The 24952-nt window shown below is 47.8% G+C and overlaps 1 protein-coding gene across 1 annotated transcript in view; it reads left to right on the plus strand.

Moving 5' to 3' along the window:
- Window positions 1-6772: 6772 nt before the first annotated feature.
- Window positions 6773-24952, plus strand: part of Zhx2 (zinc fingers and homeoboxes 2) — a 161977-nt gene continuing 143797 nt past the window's right edge. Inside the window, exon 1 of the mRNA XM_076836207.2 lies at window positions 6773-7243. The gene's annotated coding sequence lies outside the window, so the exon portion shown is untranslated. The remainder of the gene's footprint in view (window positions 7244-24952) is intronic.

Below are 24952 nucleotides of genomic sequence, written 5' to 3' on the forward strand. Positions count from 1 at the left end.
TCAAACCCCAGAACATTGGGCTATAGCTACCAAAAAACTAATTAGATCAATGATACATTGATACTTAATGATACATACCTAAATTAATTATAAAAATAAAGAGACACATTCACACATAGGGCCTCACTGGAGACTCAAAAATTTTTTCAGAAGGAAGTCAGCACCACTGTTACCCATTTTCAATACAAAGTGACAGGCCCACCTGCCTCCCACAGGGCTTTGGAGCAGGTGCATCCTTGCCCTCCCAAGGACTTTCCCCCACAGCTTGGCTGCACAAAGCTTTCTTAGAGCCTTCGTATATTGATTGAGTGCAGCTGTTTCTCTATGGTAAGTCATAGGTCTGGTTGTTCATAAGCCAATCTGCAAGGGAGTGAACATAAGGCAGAAATCAGGAGACTTGGAGTCCAATCTTGGCACTGCCACCTGCAACCTCAGTTTTTGCACCTGTAAAATGAACTGGTTAGAGGAACGGATGCCCAAGGACCAGTGCAAAGCTAGTTCTCATCCTGAGAACGCAGGTGAGAACCAAGTGCCCATGCATTTCTTCTCCAGGTACAAAGCCCATGCACCCCAGAAACAGCAGCCTTGAACCCAGGAAGCAAAGCACTCTGAGAATACTCCAGGGAAACACAAGATGTGTGCTCTCTTGAATAGCAGTGCTTCCCTATGACTGGATGAGCTCTGACAAAATGTGCACTTCTTTCATTCATTCAGCAATTGACTGTGCACCTATGATGCACCAGGCAGGTTTCAGCAGATATACTACAGTGAACTACACAAAGTCCCTGCCTTCATAAGCCTTCCATCTAGTGGGAAGGCAAATGAATGATTAAGTATACACACGTGCACATACAAAACAGCACGTGTTAGAAAGACCTTGCTGGGTGGTAACTGTACCCCAAGTCTCTTCAAAAAGGAGGTGCAGTGTCCAGTAGGGGCTAATTTAGTTTCCTTTTGGTACAAAAGCAAATGAAGAAAGAGCATAGTATTAGCCTGTTACAAGACTGTTTTTTTTTTCTTTTTAATTATTAAAAATTACTCTGCCGTGGTGCATATATTGTGTCTGCTCTCCCTGCCTCTACTCTCTCCCACCTTCCTCTGTCTCCTCCCGACTCCTGGCTCCCTTCCCAGTCCCTACTAGTCCATCTTCTATGTTCAGGTCATCCTTCTTTTCTATTTTTAGTCTCCATGGATGAGAGAAAACACGGAATATTTGTCTTTCTGTGTCTGGTGTATTTTGCTTAACATAATGGCCTCCAGTTCCATCCATTTTCCCGCAGATGATAGGCTTTCATTCCTTATTATGGCTCAATAAGATTCCTTTGTGTGTGTATGTATGTGTGTGTGTGTGTGTGTGTGTGTGTATCATATTTTCTTTATCAATCCATCTGTTAATGAACACTTAGGCTGATTTCCATATCTCAGCTACTGTGAAGAGTGATTCCATAAATGTGGGTATGCAGGTATCTCATTTATATGCTGACTTCATTTACTTGGAATTTAGGTCCAGGAGGTGTATAGGTGGATCATATGGCAGTTCATGTTTAGGTCTTTTAAGATCCTCCCAGGTGTGGTGGTGCACCCTGAAATCCCAGTAGCTCTGGAGGCTGAGATAGGAGGATCGAAATTTCAAGGCCAGCCTCAGCAACTTAGCAAAGCCCTAAGCAACATAGCAAGACCCTGTCTCAAATTTTTAAAATATAAAGGCCAGGGGTGGTGGGAGCTGGGGATACAGCTCAGTGGTTAAGCACCCTTCCATAGCAGCTATACTAATTTCTGTTCTACATATACTCCATATGCTAATTTCCTTATGCATCCACAGTGTGTATGGAGGATTACTTTTTCTCCACAACCTCACCAGCATTTGTTATTTTTTTTTTGCTTTGTGTGTGTGTGTGTGTGTGTGTGTGTGTGTATACATGCACTTGTGTGTTTATAATAGCCATTCTAAGTGGGGTGAGATGGAATCTCGATGTAGTTTTGGTGTGCATTTCTCTCATAAGATATTGAGCATTTTTTCATACATTTATTGACCATTGGTACTTAGCTTTCTGAGAAGTGTCCATTCAGATTATTTGCCCATTCTTTATTGGGTTAACTGCAGGGAGGGAGACAGTTATTGTTGTTTAGTTTTTTTTTTTAATTCTTTGCACATTCTGAATATTAATCCTCTGCAGATGAATAGCCAGCAAAATTGTATTTTTGTTTTTGGGGTTTTGGGGTGGTTTTGTTGTTGTTGTTGTCATTGTTTTTCCATTCTGCAGGTTGTCTCTTCACTCTGATGATTATTTCCTTTGCTGTGCAGAAGTTTTTAATTCTACAGAGTCCCACTTGTTAATTCTTGCCTTTGAGTCCTACCCAAGAAATTATTGCTCATGCCAATATCTTGGAGAGTTTCCCCTATGTTTTCTTCTAACAGTTTCCAACTTCAGGTCTTGCATTAAGGCCTTTGATCCATTTTGAGTTGGTTTGTATACAGGGTGAGAGATAGAGGCCTAGTTTCAATCTTCTATAGGTGGACATCCAGTGTTCCCAATACCGTTGATAGGTTGTCCTTTCTCCAATGTATGCTTTTGGCATCTTTGCAAGACTGGAATTTCAATCATAGTTTGAAATTAATTTAATCTATAAACTTGAATTAATTACTGCAACCTTGACAGTCTTGGATAACCTCCTCTGTAGAATGGAGATAATAGTACCAGCTCTGCCTACCTTATAGGATCATTCAGGAATCAAACCAATCAGTGAAATGAAATACATAATAAACACAAACTTTTAGTTCTACACTCTAAGCAAGTTCAAATTGCTGCTAAATCAAGCTCTTGATATCAAACTTGAAAAATAGCAAGATCCAGCTCCAGTTCTACCGATGCCATGGGATTTCATCTCAAGACACAGGACAATTTATATCAAACCATGGCTCAGTGATAGAGCACTTGCCTAGTAAGTGTGAGGCTTTGGGTTCAAGTCATAGCACTGCATACAAATAAATAAAAGAAAGGTCCATTAGCTACTAAAAATTATTTTTTAAAAACGCATTGGGCAGAGAGATGTAGTAATGGAGAGAAATGCATCTATCTAATGTGTTTTCTTTCTCTTCCCATTTACAGGAATTCAGTGTTCCAAAAGGTCACTCTTTATCCCCCTTTGTTATAATGAGTGTTGGTTCCATATTATAGTTGGTAAATTGATAATTGGTAAATTATTGCTCTCCAAATATCTCCCTTGGTAAACCACTGTGGCTTTGTTGTCATTATGTTAGGGGCATCTCAATGGTATTACTGTAATTTTTAGTTCTTCTCCTCCTGCCAATTCTAAATTTTCATACTTCCCAACCAGGCCCTACTTCTCACCAAATTATGAAATGAAAAATGATCTTTCCTCATCTGGCATCTACAAAACACAATAATGGTCCTTCCTTGGTTCCACAGTCACCAGCAGGTGGCTGTAATTCAGTTTCCATTACTGGGTGAACTTGACTGTGTGATTTTGGAGGAGTTTCTTAAACTCCCTGTTCTTTATTCTTGTCTATTAAATGGGGACAATAACATTAATAAGAGGTGGTTCCAAATATTTGTTGAGATAATGCAGTGCACTTGGTGCAGTGCCTGGCACCTAGTAGGACCTCAAAATTGTTTGCTATTTAAAAAAAAATAGTCTTGGGAAGCACTGAGGCTGCTCTAGACTGGAGGTAGAGTCAACTTACAATAAGAAAGATGAGACTGTGCAATGGTTAAGAACTCTGACTTGGGCTGGGGAGCTGGCTAAAGCGGTAACGCGCTTGCCTGGCATGTGCGGGGTGCTGGGTTCGTCCTCAGCACCACATAAAAATTAAAAAATATATAAAGATGTTGTGTCCACCGAAAACTAAAAAATAAATATTAAAAAATTCCCTCTCTAAAAAAAAAAAAAAAAAAAAAAAAAAAACTCTGACTTCAGCCTCTAATGAACAGGTCAATAATTCCTAGTTCACCCCATTGGCCTCAGCCAAGTTGAGCCTCCTAATCTGAAAACTGGGGATAATCACATAACTTATCTAAACAGTGTTTCTCAAAATGTGGTCCACAGATTTTGGAGGACTCCAAGATTCTTTCCAGTTACCCTCAAGTCAAAATTATTTCATAAGGGTGCAAAAATGTTACCTGCGCTTTCACCCTGATTGCTCACAGGCAGAGTTTTCCAAAGGCTCAATGACATCTAACGATGGTGTTCTGATGCCTGATGGAAAGTGTATTTACAAATTATTTTTTTAAATGTTTCATTTCTAATATTTTAAATATCAATACATATGTATGTATATATTACATAATAAATAAAAGCTATTATGGTGTCCACAATAATTTAAAAATTTTAGAGAGAACCTGAGACCAAACATTTTGAGAATGGCTTCCTGGAAGTGTTGTTATTAAATTAGCAATGGGCATATACACACAGAGAGGGCACAGAATAAACATTACCTATATCCTCTGATTCCAGAGTTCCCCAATCCTATCAGATAAGCAACTGGCCTCTCCAACTACATATAAATAAAATAAGATCATAACATAGATCCAAGTGCCTTAAAGAAACAGGAACTCAGGGGTCAACTGTTTCCCTCACCCTGTCCCTTCCCATCTTATATATAACCTGTCACCAGAGAGAAGCAGGTGACAACGATGCAGATGCAAGAGAAGCTTGACTTATAGAATACTCTTTTAAGTCATGGGTCATAAAGAATCGATGCAGCCCGAAAGAAGGATAGCTTCTTTAAGGACTGGGCAATTTCCATAGAAACAGCCTGAAAAGTATACTTATTGTAAAAGGTGTGAGAGAGGGGAACAAGCTCAAGTGCATAGCAAGATAGACTATATGAAAATGTTGAGCTGCTGGGGTTCTCCCCCTCATCTTTTCTTTTTACAATTTTGGCACACTATTTCCCCTTTAGAGGGGAAAAGCAGCATCCCTAAATTCTGATGTTGATGGCAAAGTAGGCGAGGCTCTTAGATGATAGATGTCAAATGGGTCTGATCAAGACTGCACACAATCTGGATTATGTTCACCAAGAATTTAACAGAATCCTTTTAAAAGCCAGGCAGTTTGCCTCTCTGGGCTGCCAGCATTGCCCAAGAGACGCCCTTTCGGGTCAGGACTTGCTGTCTGTGCTGTTAAAACACAAACATACCCTATATCAGCAATAACCCTACAAACAGATGAATGCCGGTAAAGCACTTTTGTATGCAAGCTATTTTAATCTTAATCGTAAAGGAGGGGGGTGCCAAAGGTTTATGTCAGAAAAGTGAGAACCACAGGGGACACCTTTAAAAAACCTTTTAATTACTTCTTCCCAGCCTAGGAAACGAAAGTGACAAAGGTTACCCAGCACATCGGCCACCAGTTAGCCCCCAAGACCATCCTAGTCCCAGTCCTCACCACCGGCCACTCCACTGCACACGGCCACCTGTTGCCATCCTCTTGCCCAGGGCGGAGTTGCAAACCGCCGCTAGAGTTCGTTCTAATTCCCCAGAGCAGAGCTGGCCAGGAAGCCCCGACGCGCCGCGCCGCGCCGTGCCGCGCCGCGCAGCGCCTGCTAATGCGCAGGGCGGGCGGGGACTCCGCAGAGTCTCCCAGCTCCGGACTCCCTTTGTTTTCTCGCAGTTCAGTGTCAAAACTAGACCCCAGACGGCATCCTCTCGCCCACGCTTGGCTTCCGCGCGCTGGCACCCTGCCCACTCAAGGGAGATTCCAAAAAGCCCACAGTCCGCGAAGGGAAAACAAGGTTCATCAGGGCAAGAATGCGCGGCGCAGACAGGTTACTGCGTGAGGTCCTCAAGTACAACCAGATCCAGAATCCCTTAGAGCTCTTTAGTGGAGCACAGTTGCAGGAGCGCTTCGGCCAGGACTCAAGTTCACGGATCGCTAGGCTTCAACAGCGAAAGGCAGCGAGATCTCTGGCCGCCTGTGCTCTAAGGCGAGGGTGGGGAACCTGGGGGCAGCCGCGGTTAGAGATCCTCAGCCGCGGGGAACACCAGAATCCCAATTCTGAAAGTGACCCGCCTGATTTCCAAGGGGCTTCTCCGCGAGCGCCGCAGGGGAGTGCCTTTCTCCCAGTCTGAGAATCCCAGCGAACACGAGCCAAACAAGTTTAAGACAGCTCCCGGGGCGTCTGTTTGTTTATTGGCTCTTAAGGGGAAAAGTTTGAAGATCTTTAACCAGCCTCAACCTGGCGCTAGCGGAAATCCCGGAATCTCCCCCCAACAAAAGTGATCTAACTTCAAGTCGTTATATAACTGGGGACTCCTTCTTCCCCTCCCTATTCCAAGCTCTCTCATTACTATTCCAGTAGTAAAATGTGTTTTGCTTATAATTTTTTTAAAAATTAAATAATTTCCTTGCGACCAAAGATCGGCGGCGAAGGCACAGGCAGCGTCCTGGGCGCGAGGCGGCCCCACCCACGCTCAGCCCCTATCGCAGCCAAGAGAGCCGGGGTCCGGGTGTGCTGCAGGAGCAGGACTAGCAAGCGCGCCCCACGGTCCCACGGTCTGCCACTCCACGTGGTCAGGATCAACAGTTTGTTGAGCTCATCAGTGACACCTTGAACTTTTCATAAAGAAAATGGGTATTGCACCGACAGAGGTTTGGCAGCGCCGGGTCGTACTTAATATTCAATGATCTTGTTTGCGCCTCCCCCTCCTCTTCTCGCAGAAATTCCACCGAGTCCGTTACTGGGCTCAGACTTTTAAGTTAATTTACTGCCCCCCCCCCGACTTTGGCCAGTAACCAGCGCCTTTAGGGCTAGCCTCCCCCCACCCCCAGCTCCTGCCTGAAAATGACATTTCACCAGCGTCTCCGGAGGGGGCTGAATTTCACTTTGTAACTTTCTGCGGAACCCGAGCCCGGGTGGCAGCTCGGGTGGTGGTATCGTATGCAAATACGCATGCTGACGTTACAGATCATGTGGGTTTTGGCGTAGATTCCCCACTGATCGAGGCATTTTTTCCCCCTTTTTTTCCTTTTTTTTTTTCTTTTTTTTTTCTTTTCTTTTTTTTTTTCTTTTAAAAAATTTGGCCACCGTTCTCCGTACGGGGGCTTTTTCTGTCTGTCTGTCTAGTAGGCTGGCTTTCCCCCTCTTTCCCACGGAGCCCGAGCCGGGCGCCGGGTGGGGAGTGGGGAGTGGGTGGGGGGAGCCAGCAGAGTTCCATTTTGGAACGCCCGTGCCTCGTCTCCGCGCTCCCAGCCCGTCCCCGCGTTCCCAGCCCCGGCACAGGTAAGAAACTTCGCCCCGGCGCGGAGCACCCCCACCCGGCGCCGCCAGCCCCGAGCCCCGCACGCCGGGCGCCGGCCACTCCAGCCCAACTTTCCCACCGCCGCCGCCGCGGCTCCCGAAAATGTGTTGTTAATGGGACTTGGCCGGGTTGGTGACTGGAGCGGGGGGGACGGGAGGGGGGGCGTGCAGGCTCTTTTTGCCGGTGGGAGGAAGTAAGCGGATGCCGAGGGGGGACGGAGATTTTTTTAAAAAGAGTTTTGATTACAAGTTTGGATAAATGGGAGCCAGACCGAGGAGGAGGAGGAAAAACATGTCTACGTTTCCCTATGTCGACATAAGCCACAAAAAAATATGGCGTCCGCTTTCGACAGGGCGTTACGTAGACCCGACTCTGTTTTTATTTATTTATTTCGTGGCCGTCTCCCTCCCTTCTCGGCCCAACTGCGGCGCTTTGTGCGAACGGGGCAGGTCCCGCGGGGACTCCACCGGGACGTGGCCCCGTCTCCGCGCGTTTTGGCAGGCTGGGGGCTGCGTGTGGCGGCTCCCCTCCCTCCCCCGCTCTCCCCTCTTCTCCCCTCTCCCGGTGACGATTCGCCGTAATGTGGTGGCAGGAAGCATGACGCCGTGGGTTGAGGCTGCCTCTCCTCTCGTCGCTCCTGGTGGCTGCAGGCAGCGGGTGCAGCGCGGGCGGCCGACGAGCTCCCTGACGCGGGCAGGGCCGGAGCGCGGCGCTGTCCCCACGCCCTGCTCAGGTGCGCGGCGAGGGGGCTGCGGGGGGCCTCGGGGCCCGGGCCCTGCTGTCCGCGGCCGGCCGGCTGGCCCACGCCCGCAGCCGGTCTCTGCCAGCCCGAGCCCGGCTCAGTCCCCTGAACGGCCGCCGGCGGTATCCGTCTGCCCCACAAGAGGTTAATCTTTGTTGGCGTTGCAGCTTCTTTGTGGCTTCCCAGGACTTGGGATCCTCGGCTTTGCAAACTTGCCCTTTCCTCGGCCGCTTTGCAGGAGGCTGCGGAGACGAAGATGAGCGGAAAGTTGGAAACCAGCAAGCATCACAGGACCGTCCCTTTGGCCTCCTAGCTGTGCAGAGCTCGCGAGGCGGATGAGGAGGGCTGGTCGGGCTGGGGAGAAAACTTGACGGGGAATCCCAGTTGTGATTTGCTCAGGCTTCCACCTGATTGATCGGCTTCAAAACCAGTGGGGGTCTCTGCCTTCCACTGTTCCACGATGGCCTTTTGTTTGTCTGGGGCGTGGAGGAGGAGGAAGTGAATAATGACTTGCCCTGGACCCCTCCCCTTTTACAGAGTCGCTGCTCGGCTTGGGCGCCACGGACCACTGTCTTTTCAGACCCCCGAGTGCTTCCCCTACCTGCCCTCTGAGCATCACTTTCTCTCTGGAAGTTAGCGGCTCCCTCAGATCTGAAGGAGGCCCTGTTGGGCTGGATTGGGGGGTCAAGAATCCCTCCCCCTCATCCCTGTGGTCACTCAGACCTCCCTCAATTACCCTTACACACACACACACACACACACACACACACACACACGCATTAGCCGCTCCTTCCTGCAGAGCAGAAATTAATGCCTACAGAAGTGAAGGAGGTGAGGCTCTGAGAACTCCTCAAGATCTGAGTCAAAAGGTGATTTTCTATTTATGAGGCCACGGGTGTAAGCAGTTCAGTCCCAGGGCAGTAATGTCAAAAAGCATTTGGATGACGACCAAGTGGAATAAATATCTTGTAAAATGGCATGTTTAATAGTAAAAATAGATTCATGGAGCCTTCCAGTGGTAAATGGGACTCACATAAAGGTTTAATTTACGTTTAAAAGGAAAGTTACATAAGCCTGTATACACATTTTTCTTTTAAGAATAGAGAGAACCTATGAGTAAGATTGAGATGTGTTCCTGACAATAATAACTGTGCCTGTGATGTGTGGAAATATCATTACTATGTAAACACTCTGCTCCTTGATTGTTCTCATGTGAACTTGTACTTTTCTTCTTAGCCAGATTTGAAACCAGCTAAGGATCCACCTGGAGATAACAGAACTTTCAGGGGAAATTCAAGAGGCCAAAGTGTAGGGTAAATTAGCTAACCCTCATTTTAAAGGGAACAAAAACAAACAAAATGCTGTTTCTTGGCACTGACAAAAGTAAATGCAGAATCTCTTGACATGCAAAAAGGTGGCCCATCCCCAGTGTTTCCTGCACATCCTGGCCATGTGGTTTAGTGGAATGCTGTGCATTTATCAAAAAGACTCATGGCAATGCTTGATGACTGTTACTAACACCATCATAGTATGCCAGGCATGGTGCTGTGCATTTTACATGTTTATCATTTAATCCTAGCTATGACACGTTGAACTAAGTATTTTTATTAACCATGATTTATGGTTGAGGAAACAAAGGCTCAGAAGGGAGAAAAAATTTGCCCAAGCCACAGGGCAACCAGCACAGTCAGTGTTCAGAACCAGGCCAGCCTTCATACATTAGCTACTGCATTGTAGCAGCTCCCAGACACGGGAAGTGGAGTCAGGTGGAAGGAGAAAGAGAGGAAGAGCTACTGCCCTGGGCTCTCAACTCAGGAATTTATCTGGATTTCATTTCTTTGTTCATTTTCTTTGCAACTATGTGTTGATTTATTTATTCATTCAGCAAATATAATGTTCATTATACTAATAAGAGCCCACACTCATTAAGCACTTTTATGTGCCAGGCATCATTCTAAGTGCTCATGATGAGGCTATTTTGTCTTCATGACAACGCCATAATGTAAGTACTCTCATTCTCTCCTTTTTATAGATGAAGTGAAGGCACAGAGAGGTTAACCAGCTGGCTTGAGAAGGCACAGCCCCCAAGCAGAGTATTAGCCCCCAGCACAAGTGCATTCCACTGCTGCAGAGGGGCACTAACCCAGACAGCCCTGGGGAGATAGAGACCCCTGGCCTCTAACAGCCAAAGCACTGCTCCAGGCAGTAGGGGAATGCGGGTGGAATAGAGACCTCATGTCCTCTAGGATTTTGAGCAGACAGCAGGGAACACTCATTAGGCCCAATAAAGCAGGATGAAGTAAGTGCTATCATTGAGAAAGTGACTCCTGTGGAAGTACCAGAAAGCATGCTGCTCTGAGGGAATCCTGGAGGATCCCCTGGAGGGGAGGTATAGGAACTGACCCATGAATGAACAAGGAGGAGTAGTGTCTGCAGGTGGGTTGGATGTCATTGCATTCAGTTGCTAGCAACAGAAATCCTGTTCACCTGAGACCTAACCAGCTGGGGACTTGTGTCAGGCAATAACAGGGTGGATGGGCCAATACCTCAACTGTACCACAAGAAACCCAGTCTGGCTTTTCACTCTGCCTTCCTTACAGTGTAGACCTTAGGCCTTGATCTGTCATCTCATTGTAGAAGGTAGCTGCTGTAACTCCAGGCCTCAGGTCTGAATTCCAGAAAAGGAAAAAAAAAAAAAAAAAACAGGATGAGTTTAGTGCAAAGACTATTTTCCTGGTATGGCTTTCTTGTTATATTTGGGAAGAGACACTCCTCCCAGGGACTTCTGTCCTCAGCTCATCAAAGAGAACTGTGCCACATGGTGGTTCAAACCTTCCAGGGAGGGACAATCAGGTATTTCTGGTTCAGCACATTGCTGCCATGAACAAACTGAGGTTCATCTTGTAAGGCAGAGGGGTGAATGGTGGACTAGTGGTTGAGTTGGCAGGCAGGATGTGTGCTGCCTGGGATGAGAACCGAAGAACAGTATTCCTAGGGAAGTAACACAGAGCCCGGGAGCTGCCTGCATCCTAAGGAGGTAGAAAAAGGGATGCAGGGGAGGTTGCACAAAGAGGACCCCAGACTTGAGGAGGATGTGGAGGCAATTGGCTTTGATCTACAGGTACTAGGGAGCCATGGCAGGTTTCTGAGGAGGGAATGACATGTGTTTTAGGAAGGGCAGGCTAGCACTGATGACGGTGTACCTTGTGCAGATAAACCACAATTGAAGTAAAATGAGTTCTGGGAAGTTTCAGACTGAGGATTAGTTTTGCTTTAGGGCAAAAAGAAGACAGCAGACAATAAAGGAGTGAGGGGTGGCGGCGGGGGTTTATTGTAGGTACTGCCAGTAAGAATCCAAAATTGACCTGATCTTGGTGAGCTGTCACCAGGAGGTAACCAGCTCTCCTTTCTCCAAATCTCAACGAGTGGAACTAGAAGTGCTGGAAAAGAATCATTTACCTTTCCCTGATCTTCAGGATTCCAGAATCCTGGGTGCAGGTCCACAACTCAGAGCAGAATATCTATAGTTATAACCCTCACCTGTGCTTGGATCCTGGGGGTAACATCAGAGGGTCTTGGAAGCCTGTCCATCTCAGGTTTGCCATGTTGGATTCCCCCAGCTGGGACTGACTTCTCTGATTCTCTTTGCTCAGTTTTATTAGCTCTATCTCTGAACCTTAGTTTCTTATTCTCTAAAATGGAGATCATCCTCATATCGGCCATATGGGTTGTGGTGACCCTTAAGAAGAAATTTGCAAAGGGGCTGATGCATGGAGAGTGTGCCTAACCACTCATCATCACCATTGACATCACCACGACCTCTGGGATATGACTTTACTGGGATCCTTGAGGTGCCCAAGTCATTTCTATGCGTTGATTTTATCCTCCATCCCAGGATGTTGACTGCCCCCATCTTACTGCCACACACCCCCCCCATCACACCCATACACAAGTGTGCTTATTTTGTGTGAGTCTGAGCAACCACTGAGATGGAAAACTGTCCTAGGAACACCACAGTGCAGCCCTGGTGCAGCGGTCAGAGGGTGGTATTCTGTGTCATGGTCAAGTCCAGATAGCACAGCTCTGGAAGGATGCTTGGCTATTCACATGCCCCTATGCTAGACAGTAAGGTGGGCATTGTTTTTAGTACTGAAAAAGTAGTTTCCTTTTTAACTGAAATTTCTTTTCTCCTCTTTCCCCTCCCCAGCCCTTCTCTCAAGCCCCCTCCCTGTGTTGAACAGGTTGTGATTTTAAGAACATCCACCCACAATCTGTTTCCTGTTTCTATGCTCGTAGTCTCGAATTCAAGAGGGGTTGACTGATGGCAGGGTGGGGTGAGTGTGTGTGTGTGTGTGAGAGGGAAAGACAGACGGACAGACAGACTCCAGGGAGAAAAACAGTCCTGACAACAGTACATCAGTGTCCACCCAAACTTACCAAGGGAGAAGAGAGGACCAAGGCCAGAGCCTCTCTTTATTCCGGGGAAGACAGCTTAACCTGTTAAAAACCGCAGTTCACACCCCTCCTTCCTCTTTCTACCTCCTCTGCCCCCTAATAGAGAAACGCTAATGAAGATTAAATCTTGTTACACAATGTTTCACTACAGTAGTATTTAACACTTAACAGAATCTGCAGTGAATGAAATCCATGTGCTATTGACCCACAGGAGATGTACCCAGGCATGCACTTTGGTGTCAGAGGTTTGTGGTCTATTTTCTGGGTGCACAGGCTTGATTTGGGATGGGAAGTGGGAAGCCCATGCTGGGTTTATCTTTTGGGGAAACCAGCAAAATCTTGGGAACCACTTAATGTTCAGTGGGGGAAATAGATTCACGGATCCCTGGGTCCTCACAGAGTGTTCAAATTGAGTTAACTCCTTCTGTGGAAGGGAATCCTCACTGCTGGGGTTCCAGGGCCCACTTGTGGGAAAGAGAAGGAGGCTGCTGATGAGAAGGGCAGGGGAGCCTGTGAATGGCAGTTCCTGGCTGCAGGGTCTCCTTGGCCTGGTTGAATGCCTGCAGCTACAGCTGCTGGGCTCCAGAACATCTGCAGAATGCTGAGGGCCCGGAAATGTAGGTTCAGGAAGAGGCAGCAAGCACACACACAGGCGGCAGCGCTGTGCACAGGTGACGGTTTAAACCAGTGTTGCAGAAAGATTTTGAGAAAAGCACTCTCAGTGGGCCTGACATTTTCGTTCCCACAGCCATCTCCACCCTCAGCCTTGTCCACTCTGGCTGGTGAAGCTGAACAAACAGAGCTCCCTACACACCCAGATGCACAAAGCTGCCCACACACCCAGACGCACAACTGACACTCCAAAGTTTGCCGTCTTCAGAATGACCACAGCTCCTGAAAGCCGAGCACCCACTGTTTGCGGGGCATGAAACTCAGTACGTTCCCTTCTCTGGGCCATTTACTCCGAACCTTAAGAGTAAGTGGAGAGCCATGGTTTAAGGCCGGTTTAAAGTCAGGAAACCAAAGTTCAGAGAGGTTAAACACTTGCTCCAGTTCACAGAGAGAAAGCAGTGGAGACAGGACGCCAACTCAGATCAGTGTGATTCCAGAACTTTCTCCAGGGTGAAAGTCTCCTGGAAAGTCAACCCCACCCATCCTGAAAGGGGTTGTGGAGAGAAGGAATGGCTTGGAGCATGCTTTGGGACAGTCTGATTGCTTTTGCAGTACATCAGCATAGGACTGTGGGCCCACACCTGAGCCTGGTGCATCCGTATGTGAGCAAGAGTTTAGTCAAAACAGGAAGGGATTCCAAATCTGTACCTGTTATGTCTCCTGCCTCCCCATACCACCCCTCCAAAAAAAAAGATAGTTCTAAAATCTCTAACAGTGTCTATGATGGAGCATTACCCAAGCAGCTCTGCGCCCTCTGCTCTTGGGCCTGGAGAGAAAGAATTCCAATAGGCTGAAAACTGCAAAGTTGGAGCAGCCCGAGAAGGATCTGGGGGCTACCTTGAGGACGCTGCGTGGCCCTGCCAGCCAATGGGGGAAGGGGGTGGAGGGAGCGGGCGTCAAGAGGGTGGAGAATGGCTGTGTTGCTGTTTTTATACAATAAAAAAGGATCATTGTAATCGGGAGCCTTTGAATCATAACACTCTGCCCATGGCTCACTCCAGCTGCAGAGCCATTTAGTTAAATAGTGCACAGAAAACTCCTTTGAGCTGCTATTACATTCCCGCTGTTCTTAAAATACAGGACTGGGCTGAATCGCTCCCACGGCACAGCCATCTCAGGCTCCCCCAGCCCCTGGGTAAACCCAGAGTCCCTGAGGGCTTCTGAGGCCTGTGGAGGATGACATTTAGAAATTATTTTCATTTGTACTGCTGTCCTGTCTTTCTGGAAACATTCTGTAAGATATTTGCACACTCAGAGCTGGATGTCATGGTCAAGTTGTATAGGTAGGAGGCAACCAGATGCAGAAGGTGGGTGGCCAGTGACGCCACTTGTTGGAATGAGGAGTCCTTTGCTTCTTTTGTTGGTGGTGGTGATGGTGGTGAGGTGATTGAGGGATACACTCCAACAGCTGGAAGCTGGACAAAGAGGCTGCCCTCTGGCCAAAACGTTTAGAGGAAAGGATGGGTTCCTGGCAGCAGACTGAAGCCCAGGCTTCTCTCCCAGTGGAGATCTCTGCCTTTCGCTGTCCCATAGAACTGCCTGTTACTTTCTTCCAGGGAACTCTGTGTTACAAAATCGATTCTGAGCATGCGGTGAGCTTCTGCCAGAGACAAGTAGTCCAGGAGAGCTTGAGGACTTCCCATTGTTTCCAAGAGCCAGCGCTCTGTGCACAGAGCCACAGGGTGGAACTGGCTCTGATTACCCCGGGGGTGTATGGTAGACATTGCAAAGACTGAGGTACCTATTTCGACAGGGTCTGTTCCACAGTGTCTGACTTTGGCAATTTTAGAAAGGGAATGGATGGGTCTCCTGGTACAGAGTATAACGGGGTCACTGGAAGGGCATTTGGGGCAGCCAGTCTATTAGCCACGTGGTACATGAGTAGGATCTAGCAATGCTATAGCTGGAAGAAATTTTAGGCATCTCCTAGCCCAGCTAGGAGACACTGAGGCCCAGCAAGGCATGAAAATTGGCCCAAGATTACATAAGCCTATGACCATGACTTGTTTGTTGCTAGTGTTACTGGGTTTGCTATGTTGAGGGGTTTTTCTCTTATACATTTCCTCAAGGGACTGTCAGCCTCCTTGGTCAGCTAGTTCACTGCAGCACCTACCCTACTTCTGTTCCTCTTCCCAATCAGCACCTACCGAGCACCTGCCAGATAAGAAATCAATGTCCCTGAACTGAGGAAGTCCAGTCACTGGCACTTAACCCCAGCAACGGCTATGATCATCCTGCCTAGCCCTTCCTGGCATCACGGACACAAATCCAGGGGTCTTTTTGTGGGCATGCTCTGTCAATCTGGGATTCTGGGATTCTGTCATCCCCATTTGACAAATGAGGAAGCACAAAATAGGAAGTCTTTTGTCCATGGGTTCCAAAAGCAGGTCATCTGATGCCACACCCAGGGCTCACTGGGCCCAGGCGCTCCCCACCCCGCCTACCCTCCATGCACCAGTGGCTCCAGCCAGAAAGTCCCACTCCTCCTCTACAGAGTAGAACTGGTGGCTGAGCCACAAGCCAGGGCTTAGGAGACAGCAAGTGTGGATGTGCACTCAGGGCCTGCCAAGGTCTCCCTCATCCATGGTTTTTCCAATTTATTAAACGCCCCAAATACATTGGTGTCATAGTCATGTCATTTGCTCAGCAGCCTCGCTAAGCAGGCAGCATGGAGGGCCAACCAGAACTCCAACACGGCCTGTGGAATCGGAGATTTGAGCGCCATCCCCATCAGGAGTAGTGTTGTTGCAGGGGTTGCTGCAGAAGTAGCTGAGTGGGAGACCTGAATGATCAAGGGCAGGTCACATGGGGACACAGAGCCACCATGACTGCCCAGTTTAGCCTCCCCAAATAAAAGAATTTCTAGGCAACCTTTAAGTTAGCAACAGGTGCTCACCGGAGCATAAGCACCAAACATGATGTATGGAGATTCACCACCCAGCAGGCACCGTGCAGTCACGTGCTTTGGTGCCGTTAGCCTTGTCTTCCAAAGCACCCCAGAATCCACCCACTTTAAATGCACAATTTGTTGATATTTAGCATATTTACAGAATTATGCATCCATAACCACAATGTAATTTTAGAATATTTCCCTCACGCCAGAAGGAGACCCTGTCCCATTAGCAGCTCCTCTCCAACTCCTTTCTTCCCCCACTTCCAACCTGATCAACCATTAATCTACCTCTGGTCCCATAGATTTGCCTCTTCTGGAAGTTTCATGTAGTGGAATCATATAGTATGTGGGTTTCTGTGTCTGGCATCTTTCTCTTAGCATACTGTTTTTGAGGGTCTTTGTATTTAGCTATTTCAGGATTTCATTCCTTTTTATCATCAAGTAGTATCCCATTGGGTGGCTGTACCACATTTTTCTTATCCATTCACCAGTTGGTAGACAGGTGGGCCATTTCTGATCTGGGGGGAAATAATGATACTGCTGCAATGTTCGTATGCCTGTCATTATATACACAGGTGTTTCCATTTCCCCTGGGTTCCTAGAGAGGTCCAGCAATACCTCACAGAGGAATTGTTGGCTCATATGGTAACGCTGTGATTAACTTTTTAAGAACAGTCAAACTGTTCTCTAAAGTGGCTACACCATTTTACATTCCCGCCAGCATGGTATAAGAGTTCTGAATTCACCACCTCTTTGCCAATCTTTGATGTTGTCATCAGCCCCATTTAACAAGAAAGGGAACTGAGACACAGGGAAGGGAGAGTCCCATGGCTACAGAGTGGAGCAGTAGGACTTATATCAGTCTGAACCATGACTACCCAGGGCCAGGACCAGTGTAGGCTAAATGAGGTACCCAGTGTGTAATATTTAAGGAGGTAGCTACTCTCCATATATGAATATAAGAACAGGGCTGACACCTGGCCTTTTTGAATTTTGCTTCCTGAGTGCCTAATTTGCTGTTGCCTATCCTAGTTCATATCCTGTCACCACTGTGCTCAGTGCTGAGAGAGGAGTGGACGTGAGGATGATCATGCTCTCCCTTGCCTTGGGGGACTCTCAGCTAGCCTTGCTGGACTTGCAGAGGCCTCATGGCTGCTCCTGGGGCACTGTGAGAATGACAGATGAGTCTACCTGTAAAGTGCCTATCCCAGGGCCTAGCACCTCAGCAGCACCCCAGAAATTCAGGCTGGCGTCACTGTGTGGTTGCTAACATATCTCTGACCTTGCTTGCTATGAGGCTGTTTCTGAGTCACTGTAGCATAAGGGGCATCCACATTCCCTGCATCTGTGACTAGGAGCCCCAACTCCACCCTTTAAAGGAGGTGCTCTGCCCTAGTGAACATGAAATCGCTTGGGATGAAGGAAATTGGATACCCAGGCTCTCCTCTGACCTGTTGGACCTGACCTGGGGCCCGGAGCCTTGCTCTGGCTCCAGATTAGACATGCCCCATGTCTGGCTCTGTCATCTCCAGAACCAGGGTGCAACTTTCCTGTGCTTCCAAATAGGAGAAGATACCTGATGGATCATACTTATAGGGGCCAAGGTGACCCAGGGATGAGATAGTCATAGGCCCTTTCTGTGGTGGACAGTTCTGGTTTTCTCCAGCTGGGAGCAGGGCCCTATTTGTAACCAGTTCAGCCTGCTAGTCTTCCAGAGTTGGGGCAGGGAGGAGACACTCAGTGATCTATGGGTAGAGATTTATGGAATTGACTTTGAGATTTCTGAAGAAGAGATGTGTTCATTATAAAAGTGATAGAAATGATGGGAGCCTTGCCTGGTTTAGTCCAAGATCCCATGAATTCTGTAGATGGCTTAAATGGGCTCACTCACTTAACAGAAGCTCAGGGCTCCGTCTCTGGGGAAGGCTGCTTGCTGGCAGATCCCCAGGACCAAAGACACCCAGACATCCTGCCACTGCCCACCCAGCACTGTGCACACCCCAAACCTGGCTCCCACTTGCTGTAGGGCCACTGCTGCCTGTGCTATCCACCGGCGGAGGCATGGATGTGTGTTAGCACCACAGTGAGGCTTCAAGCTTGCTAAACTCTGGAGCTTTATCCTTTGATTTCCATCCCTACCCTGCCCCACCCTCCACCGCCTGAGCCCCTAGTCTTGGCGGAGCAGTTGCTCAATACATAGTTGAATACAGGAGCCTTCTGCATGTGGCTGCATGTGTTGAAATAGGAGGTGACATAATCCTGGGCCTAACTGCACAAGTGAATAGAAACTTCCAGAGTTGATTTTTTACATTTTTTTTCTTCTTGTTGTTGTTGTTTCCAAATAAGAAGAAAGGAGGAAGTCTTATTGGAAGGATACATACTGTGTCATCTGTCACCAATGTGTCCCTTCCATAACTCTACTCATGTGTGGTTCTGAGACACCAAATCTGTCATGTTTCACTAACCTTCCAAAAAAAAAAAAAAAACCACCCCTGATGACTGGTTGCCCAGAGGTCAGGTCATAAATGCCAGCACTTTCAAGGACTTTGCATGTAGCATTGAAGACTGAAGGGAGGAAGTATAGCAAGGTAGGAAGTGGTGGGGCGTGCGTCAAAAAAAGAAGCATGTGCCCCATCTAAAGGTATTCAGTGTTTTTTAAAATAAATTCTTCCCATCCACCTGCAAACTACCAGTTAGTAACTTCTGACCCAGAGGATCAAGTCCAAATTCCTGACCCTGGCCTGGGTCTGTCCCCAGCTGACCTCTACCTCCCGAACATATTTTGCTGTAATTTCCTCCCACTGTGCCACATCCTGCACACTCCAGTCCCACCAGACCACCCCTCAAGCCCCAAATGCACCTCCCCATCTCTCCTTTTATTCCTTTGCACACATAGTTCCTTCTCCCCAGAAAGGCTCATCCCCTAAACTAACAAAAGCTACTTATTCCTGCTCTAGAGATCTTGTTCCCTCCTCTAAGAGGCCACCATGCAGTGGAAATAACTGTTAGCTTATGGATATTGATCTGTTTGCACATCTGTCTCCCTGAAAAACTCAGAGCCAGCTTTCACCCCAAGGAAGAGCTTCCTCTTTGTCTCTGGGTTCCCAGCACCAGTTCAGGTATGATCCACTCTGTAGGTTCAAAATGAACGTCTGTGGAGTGAGTGAGTTGGGTGAGTGAGTAAACAGCTCTTTCTCCAGACCCTATATGGAGGGCTGTGCTGGGTCAGCACAGGTGCCGAATAAGCTGCTGCTCACTGCTGCCCCTAGTGGTAGGTTCTTGCCACAGCCTGGAGGGTCAGACACTGGACCATTTTCTAACAGGGAGAATCCAGGTGGCTTCCACCTGGAGAGCCTGGTCCCAGATTCAGGGGCTCTCTACCAAGCTCTGCCCACCTGCCTGCCTCCACAGCGACCTCATCTGCACATCTGGCCTCCGGGTACTCCCTGGGTCCAGTTCCCCCTTTGGGCTTGGTCTTAGGTTTCTTCCATGCCAGGAGCACCTTCCACCTTTCCGTACGGCACACTGAGCAATCTCGCAGCTGACCTTGCAAGGCCTTTCCATTACTTCCAATATTAAATGTTTTTTGACAGAGCCTGAACTTGAGATCGAACTCTTCTGTCAATGTGGCAAGGAAGAAGCAAGCTTCCTGACAGCCTGCTCTAAGCCAGCTGTTAAACCAAGCAACCTTGGCTACTGTACCTTGCTTCATGCTATCTAATTCTCCCAGCTACCCCACTGGGTAGAAATTTTATGACCATTTTACTATGAGGAAACTGAAATTTCAAACAATTAACTTGCCAAGTTACACAGTAAAAATCAGGGCTGGATTTGAAAGCCAGATCTGAGTGATATCAGAGCCCCTGGTCTTGCCCATCACAGTGTGGGACTGTTGTTCAAGGGACGTTAGGGTTCCGCCTTCAGTCCTCAGCAAGCAGAATGCAAGACACTGGCCTGTCCTCCCCTCTGGAATTTAAGACTGTTTATGGAAGAGACCGCAAGATTGGAACTACTAACAGAAGCATCTTTTTCTTTTCCTGCAAAGATGCTTCTTGGCACTAATGCAGCTTCTCATCTTCAAGATATTTGACCTTTTGCAATTTTGTCACCAATTCCCCCCTTTCAAGGAAGGAAAAGAAAACACCTGTCATAAGAAAGAGGTCCAAATTTACTAACTCTTGATAATCTTTAATAATCTTATAGGAAAAGTTGTCTTGTTGGAATGTCAGTCGTGTGTGTGTGTGTGTGTGTGTGTGTGTGTGTGTGTGTTTCAAGTAATCAAGACCAACAAGCTAATCTGTGACAAAGGCGCATGAAGCCTCTAGGTAGTCACTGGATGAGACATATGCTACAGTGACAAGTAAACCTGTTCTTCTGGGGACTTAACAAATCAGGGTTTACATCTTCCTCTCATGAAGATCCCCGATGACAACAGCTCTTCAGACCAGCTTTCTTGTACACTGTGACTTGAGGTCTGGACTGCCTACATGTTGTAGCCTCATCTGAAACCATTGACTTTCTGGAACAGAGTAAAGAAAATTAAAGGGACACGTGCCCACTTTTTAAAGGTGTCACATCTGCTCATTCAATCCCACCTAGCCTCAGGGAGCCTAAGAAATGGGGGAGCACACAAATATTTGTGACTAGTTTGTGTTTCTGCCCGGCAAAGCCCTGGGCAAGCTGTGAGGCTCTGGCACACAGTAGCCATCTCTGCCTGGTTTTCTCACTGTCTACCCCTTATAGGCCCCTGCTTCCCTGGAATCAGGACACGGTCCTGGAAATGAGAACCAGGCCCACAAAGAGGACCTGTGCAAAGCCTGAACAATTAGTTCGGTGCCGTTTACAGGTCCAGGGACAGCACTCAATTGTCCTTTTCAGTGGATGTGAAGGAGTGAGCCATCCTGGTAATCTGAAAGGCCACCAAACATTTAAAAAACAATCCACAGCCTATTTACCTTCTTACATTTTGTAGAATACCATTACAGTTTGGTTTTACATTGAGCAGCCAGTGTGGCATAAAGAAAATTAACATTTAATGAGCCCCTAATTACTGCCAAACACTAATGATGCTGAGCGTAACAATAGTAATGCTAATGGCTAAATGTTACCCCGAGCCTTCTGTGTGCAGCCCATTCTCAGCACTACTCCTTTAACTTGGGTACCCTGCCCTTCTGAGGTCATTACTATTACTCTCTTCCTGAGAGGGACCTGATTACCTCCACGGACTAGATGAGGAGAGTGAGGCTCAGAGAGATGAAGAAGCACAGATAGGAAGGAGCAGATCCAGGCCTTGCAGGCAGGACTAACTGATTCGAAGCCCAGAGCTCATTGCCAGTCTGACAGGGCTGCAGATTCAAGCCCAGGGCTCCGCACTTTTTGTGTCTGCAGCTCCGCCCAGGCCTTCTGGGTAGGGATGCTGGACACCGTGCTTGTTCATGCAGGAAATAGTCACACATCTACTATGTGTTAAGAGCCACACTAAATGCTAGGAACACTACAGCAGCAGGTGAGGTTCTGACTTTCTTCAGACTTGTTTATTTCTCTGAGGAATATCCTTGTTTTTTAAACATGTCCTTGAACAGGAACTTAAGAACCTTGATCCCAGCTCCCGCCCAGCAGTGGGTTGTGCATTTGAATGTCGGCTCCGAAAATCTTGCATGGCACCAGTGGGCTCTGCTGGAAAAGCAAGGACCCTCTTTCACCAGCTGATCTGGCAACTAACCAGCTGGGCATTTGCCGATGAACAACTTTGTACTAGTTCCTGCGGTGACCAGTCACCAACCACGTTAAAGCCAGTATTTGAGATCAACTAGTCCCATATGTTGGGGTTCTGTTGGAGAGGAAATCTGGACTTTTCCGGCCTGTGAGTTGCACAGGGGATCTCTCTGCTACAGTCAAGTTTCCAAATTAAGCCCGCTCCAGAGCAGCAGCCTGTTCCAATGACTCCCTCCCCCCTGCGGACATGAATGTTCACGATATGGTGTTTACGCCTCCTTTACATTTTCCACCATATGCCTTCCTTTTGATCCTCCTCCCTCCTGCACTGCCTAGGACCAGAGAACTAGCCGGGCTCTTCTTGCTCCCTGGCCCCTAATCTTGCAGGAGCTTCAAGGAGCGCAGTTCTGTCCATCACAGAGGAGGAAAGCGACATGCACAACCTCAAATACTAGAAGGGGAGCCTGGCTGGACCCTGTGCTTCACTAGCTTGCCATATATGTTTTTGTTTTTAGGCTCAGAATCTCATACAAAGTTCCTGCTGGGCACTGAGGAACATGTCTATAATTTCAGTTACTCAGGAGGCTGTAGCAGGAGGACTGCAAGTTTGAGGCCAGTCTGGGCAACTTAGTGAAACCCTGTCTTAAAATTTAAGAAAAGGGCTGGGGATGTGGCTCAGCAGTAGAGCACTTGCCTATTTTGCATGAAGCCCTGGATTCAATCCCCAGCACCACAAACAAACCAAAAAGTTCTCTACTAACAATAATCATTGAAAATTTGGAGAGGAGTGGCCCACAAGAGATAAAAATCTGACTAAGTATGGCTCTTAAATATTGTTTTGGTGAACTCCTTTTTTTTTCTCTCTCTCTCTCTCTCAAGTGGTTTAAATTTTAGAGTTTGATTCCCAGCAAATAAGACCGTGACTTAATTATCTGGCAGAACAGAGAACTTGGTCCTTGGCCAACTGGGCAGCCAGAGAGGAAGACTGCAGGGCTTAATATCTCTGAGCAAGAAGCTTCTGGGCTAGGCAGCTTGGTTTTACCCTGAGGTATCAGAAATTTCCTTCTTTCTGAGATTCTGGAAGCATCCTGCCCACCTACCCTTTAACCCTCCTTGTGTGCTTTGCAGGAGTAATAGCAATTCAAATTGACTTGAGAACACAAAATGCTATTCGGTTCCTCCTAACTCCTCTGATACAGCTAGAGACAGTCTGTACTTCAGTTCAAATAACCTTGAGAACAGAGGACACTGGTCACCATTATGTCCCTTCTACCCTAGCCCCCATCCCATCCTGCCACCTTCCTGCCCAGGTTCCACATAATAACTGTAGCCAGGGTTGTGGTAGGCCCAGCCTTCCTGTCCTGTAGGCACCCCAGAGGTAGGGAGTGCCCTGCCTGCTACCTTTGGCTTCTACAGACACCAGTGGGGAGGATCTGAGTCCCACCCAGGACAGCAGAGCCCCCCAGCTGCGGTAGCCACCCAGCTTTGCTGAGTGGATGTTCAGTTCAGATTTGTGGGATTTCTGAGCCAGGCAATGCTGATGGACCCACACTGACCCTTATCCTGGACTCAAGCAGTTGGAGACTTGGCACATTGGTGATTTGTCCTGGCAAGGGATGAAACATCTTTGCACCATGTGCTGTGGGTAACCCTAAAGGCAGGCTCACAGTGAATGTTTGAGTTAATCATGAGAATAGCCAGTAATCACTTAGCCAAGTCTTTTCCCAAAGGAGGGAAGGAGGGGAAGGAAGAGGGAGAGGGAGGGAGGGGAGGGGAGGATGCAAGAGCTAAAGAACAAAGAACATTTCCGCCAACCCTTTCAAAACCGTGCAGAACCATGTGGGGCGCTTGCTTGAAAGATTTGTGAAAACAAAACAAAACGTACAACTGGAGTTACGACATGTGTGCACAGGTGCACATGCCGCCGTAACACAGCACAGCTGAGGAGGTTCATATTTAGAGTGTTTTGTTTGACGATGCATAGGTATTTCCCCAACAGCAGCAGAAAAGACACATCAAGGTTCATGGTCTGTTTTATGAGTTCCCACTTGAGATATTCAGCTCTAAATCAAGGCTTTCCATGAACCAAGGGGCTCTACGTTTGTGTAGTGTTTGGCAATTTGTTTGTTTAATACAAATGACCTATGGAAAAAAATCCCTAATTCTAGGTTTGCAGAAAGTGAATATTAATTGCTAATTACCTACTTCATTATGGGTGTCTGTAACAAAAGTCACAGGGCATATTGGGCAAATTATGATTTTTCATAAAATAATTACCGAAGTAAACATGTCCCTGCACATTTCCGTTGCTGATTAGTTCTGCGACCAAGTTTCACAAGCTGGGGTTTGACGACTTTCCTCATGACTGGAATTTTGATATGGGGCTTATAATTGGGGACCCTGGGAACATAAGGACATGTTTTCATTTCAGAAGAAAAATCCAGAGGCTAAGGAAGCACGGATGTTTAGTAGTGTCCCTGTATTCCCAAATGCACATACAGAGGGAGTTGTCTGTCCCTTCCGAACTGTATCTGTCCTTCTGTTCTGATGCAGTAACATGGAACTTTCTACTCTTCTGGGCCCAAGAGAAATTCCATATACAGGCAGGGGTCAGAGACCTGAGCGCAGCAGTTCAGATGCCCACGGCTGCTGACTCAGAGCTGGTAGTTCGTGCCTCTCTGGCCTCAGTTTCCCTTCTTATAAAGCAGAGGCATCCTATTTCCTTTCACAGGCTGCCAGTTGGGTCTCTCTGAGCCTTCCAGGTTGGCAGGGTGCCTGCAGATGGGGCTGCCGGTGCCCTGGCTCCCTGGGGGCATCCTGTTGACTCAGGTCTCTCTGGAAACCTGGTAGGAGCGAACTTGACTTTCCACCTAAACTGCCCTCCATAACCGTTTCCTCCCAAGGCCCAGGAGGTGCTGAGCAAGCAGCTGCCCGGAGCTTCTGCTAGTCCAAGCGCTGGGATCCCAAGGGGGAGGGAGGGTCTGCAACTGATTTACAGGGAAGCTACAAGAAAGAGAAAGGGCCAGGGTGGCCGGGGCGGGGCAGGAGAGGGCTGGCAGGTTCCCAGTCCCTGTGCCTGGCTGGAAAAGTTAATGGGTCATGTCAGGGGGGTGGGGTGGGGGGTCGGGCTGGGGCTGCCCTCCCTCTTCCTTCTCTGGAATGTGGTGTTTATTTACTGCCCTGTGGATCCCAGTTTTCTCTCAGGAAGTCACT

The sequence above is a fragment of the Callospermophilus lateralis genome, chromosome 16 (genome assembly GCF_048772815.1).
Source record: "Callospermophilus lateralis isolate mCalLat2 chromosome 16, mCalLat2.hap1, whole genome shotgun sequence".
NCBI lineage: Eukaryota > Metazoa > Chordata > Mammalia > Rodentia > Sciuridae > Callospermophilus > Callospermophilus lateralis.